This window comes from Galeopterus variegatus, unplaced genomic scaffold (assembly GCF_000696425.1).
Source record: "Galeopterus variegatus unplaced genomic scaffold, G_variegatus-3.0.2 Scaffold10697, whole genome shotgun sequence".
In the NCBI taxonomy this organism is placed as follows: Eukaryota; Metazoa; Chordata; class Mammalia; order Dermoptera; family Cynocephalidae; genus Galeopterus; species Galeopterus variegatus.
In genome coordinates, this window is record NW_007736808.1 from 25,213 (window position 1) to 29,414 (window position 4,202).

Below are 4,202 nucleotides of genomic sequence, written 5' to 3' on the forward strand. Positions count from 1 at the left end.
TCACATGATGAGCATGGCATGAATGAGACAGCTCACCTGCTCACCTGCTCTCCTTGTAAAGTCACCAGTCTACTCCCATCATAACCCATTAAACCATTAATTCCATGAGTTGACTGATCTGTTTATGAAGGTGTGGTCATCACAATCCAATCACCTCTTAAAGGACCCACACTTCAAATACCATAATTGGATTTCTCACCCTTTTAACACTGTTACAATGGGGATCGAATTTCCAACACATGGCAGAGACAGTATCAAAAAGGTAAAAAGGGAACTTTAAGGTATCACAGTGGCAGCAGTGTCAGGAATTAGCAACCACTCCTAAAGCTGCCGAATCAAAAGAAAATGGTTGGAAATGTTAAAACTTTGGTGGATGGAGGAGAAGTGGTTCCATGGAGTGAAACTCAGACTTTTGAGGAGAGGGCTTTGCGGAGTTGGTGGTGAAGCTTTGAGCTGAAGGAAGGCCTCATGGACCTGGGACCTAGACCTCTGAGGAGGAGGGTTTCTACTGGAGCTAGTACATCCAAGGGAAGCACGACGAGGCCTGGTTCTGTGAGATTTAGGGAAAAAAAAGTTCTTAATTATGATTTAATTAATGCATAATAATTGTCTGTATTTATGGACACAGTGTAATGTTTTGATACAGGTATACATTGTGTGAAAATCAAATAAAAGTATTTAGCATATCCAGCTCTTCATACATTTATCATTTCTTTGCGGTAAGAACATTTAAAATCTTCTCTTCTAGCTATTTTGAAATATACGATACAATATTGTTAATCACTTTATTTTACCTTATAACAGTCTATAAGGCTCTGGAAAGCAGTACTCTTATGTTATATTCCTCATAGTACCATAATATATTGCAAAAATAATTTTTAAACAAACACTTAAGACCATCAATGAATTTGTTAATAAAATCAGGATACTTTGAAGCAACTGACTTGAATAAGTTTCCAGGGAAGTGGGTTTATTCAAAAATGGAGGCAAAAAGAAAATTGATTAGGTAATGTAGGGTTAAATTATTAACTCTCTTTCATATTAAAAATACAATATCAATCTTTGTGAGGAACTCCGTATGAACAACTTAAAATTGTTATTATGTTCAAATTAGGTTATGACTTCTGAAACCAGTGACTTAATAACAACTCTGAAAAAATACACATGTTTAGAAGACTAAATTGCTGGCTGTGGAAATCTCCTGGTTTATTGCATTTATTTTACACTTTATGCTCCTGGATTTTATTCAAAATAAAGGCATTTTTTCTAGTTTTCTGTTTTCCAATTTAGGGAAGTTAGTTATTTTAACTATTCCTCATACTGGCAAGGTTTAAAAACTCTCATGGTTCTCTGAAATTCATTGAATAAGGTCAGTAAAACAACTGAAAGGCACAGTACCTAAAGAGGTAGTATGACATATTTGAAAAAAGCATAGTAAATTGGACTGCTTATCATAAAATCAATAAAAGAGATAGAATGCTTATTATCCCTATGAGATTCTAGCCCATGAGAAAAATAAAATTTTGAATTTCTAAAATCCCAGAGCAAAGTAGTATACATGCTGCTGAATTGAATAAATTCTTGTACAATATAAACTTATATATTTGTCCCTTCCAGAGAAATAATGGAGGTATTTTTTTTTTCCAAAATAATCTGGTTTTAGAAAGCAAAACACACCTTGAAAAGTTAGTTAAATAGGGAGACTTATTATTTGTATGTCAAATGGATTTAGTTTTCTACTCAGGTTTTGTGTGTGTGTATATGTGTGTAAAAAAAAAATATATATATATAAATATATTAATGCACAGACGCACTTATAGCTGTATATGTGCATGTGTGTGTTTATGTGTGTGTATAAACTGAAGATTAAGTTTAAAACTCAGAATTTAAAAAGGGACATAATTGTATGTAAAATGTGTGTTAGGGGCCGGCCTGGTGGCGCACTGGAGAGTGCGCCACTTGGGAGCGCGGCGGCGCTCCTGCCGAGGGTTCAGATCCCATGTGGAGACCGGTTCCCGCTCACTGGCTGAGCGCGGTGTGGGCGTGACACCGAGGGTTGCGATCCCTTTACTGGTCAGTAAAAAAGACAAAAAGGAAAACAAAAATGTGTGTTAATAGCAAATATATCTACTGTGTCTTGGCATTGTTCTAACTGTATAAAACATGATCTGTGCTTTCAAGAAATGTAAAGCATAACAGAAAGCAAAAAGCATGAACTAGTTACAGAATAGCATATCATAACTATCATTAAAGTAATTTTCTATTGCCTTTTTTATATTCAGGGGCAGGAATATGTCACTATTTTGGGGGGTCATCAGGAAGTCATCCATAAGAAGATGTTCCTTAAGCTTTCAAGTAGGAACTGAAAAGATGAGATAAAGAAGGAAACACTATAGACAGATGATGCAAAAGTGGGAAAATGTAAGATATATCAGATAGCTCCATTTTGCCAGGATTTGATTACTGTTTTGGGAGTGAAGTGGGGTGGGGGAGTTGGCTGGTATTAAATAATGGTAATTTTTTTTTTCCTTTTTGTCTTTTTTTTACTGACCGGCAACGGGATCGCAACCCTCGGTGTTGCGCCCGCACTGCGCTCAGCCAGTGAGCGGGAACCGGTCTCCACATGGGATCCAAACCCTCGGCGGGAGGCTGCCGTGCTCTTAAGCGGCACACTCTCCACTGCGCCACCGGGCCGGCCCATAAATAATGGTAATTTTGAGTGTCATTGATCAGAAAAACGAAACAGTGAACAAATGGCAACCACTGAAATTTTGCTGTTTGCTTGTTTTATATAAGTAGTTATATTTTACATGTAACTATATCAAGCCAGGAGATAGGGCCAATATAAAGAGGGAGAAAATTGGAGTAGCTGCCACATAAGAAGACATGGAATTCAGGACTAAATTTCTCAAGTTGAGCACTGGATGCAGAAACATAAAAGAAGGAATAGGCTGTTAGTTTGTGAAAATACATGTAGCCAGCCCTGAAATTGCAAATTAGTTACTGCAAGCTACATCTGATTTTCAGATTCATTTTGGTGACTTATCAAGCAGTGATTCTAAAAAGATTGTTAAAAATAAAAATTGAGAGAATTCACATCATAATAAATCCTATCTTCTGAATTATTTTTTGGGAGAAAGATTGAAGCACTAAGTCTGTGATCCTGCATATAAACAATTAGCTGCAGTTGAATCGCAAGTTCTCACTTTAGACAGAGGATAAAACATCTAGTCTCAGTGTTTCTCAACTGTGGCTGCAGATAAGAAACATCTGGGGATATTTTAAAGCATGGATCCCCAGGTCACACCCCCAATTGATTAAATTGAGATCTCTAGGGAGGGGACCCAGGCATCCATAATTTCAAATCTTCTCCTAGCTTTCTCTTCTAGGAAAACAGAGTAGATGTACTTTTTACTATTTCATCTTCAATATGCAACCAAAATTTCTAGATAAAATGTATAAAACAGAACATAAGAAGTTTCTCAAAGGTGAAAAAAAGGTTGCAGAATGGCTAGGGACTTTGGGACCCAAGAAACAACACCATGGTGAGTTTCCTGGGTTTATTTGTTGCTTGACATTATCCCAGATTTAGAGCTGATAAAAATGGCAACCTGGAAATACCAACAGGCACATACACAAAAACTCCAGTAAAAGCCTTCTCTCTCTAGCTTAAATAATCGGAACATGATAACTGACCAAGAGAGTAATCATTTAGACAATAACTGCTCTGCTCTGCCAACACAGTCTACTTTTACCCACACCAGCAAAGGCCAAGTAGACACCTACACTTCCACCTTTGTGAGACTGTAATGAGGCACCCCGACATCACTGCTGGGGTGGTGTCAGAGAAAGTCAAAGAGAGATGGAACTTTTCTCCCTATGAGGTGATAACAAACCTCCACCTACTCACACATTGACCGTGGAGAACATGTGTGGGAAACTGGACTTCTGTCCCCACCTGGCAGTAATGAGATGCCCCTCACCATCTCCACTGGGATGTTGTCAGAGGAGGCTTAGTGGTGACACAGGACTTTCACCACTAGTGTAAGGTATGGCTACAACTTCCCTAATCCCACCATTTTCTTTACAACCCAGTCCATCTGCTTTAATGGTTCTGAAAACATCTCGAGTAGCTTTTCCTTGCCTTTGATAATGAAGGGAAACACAACGGTCAGTGAGGTCACTCTTGAGGAAGAATGTTA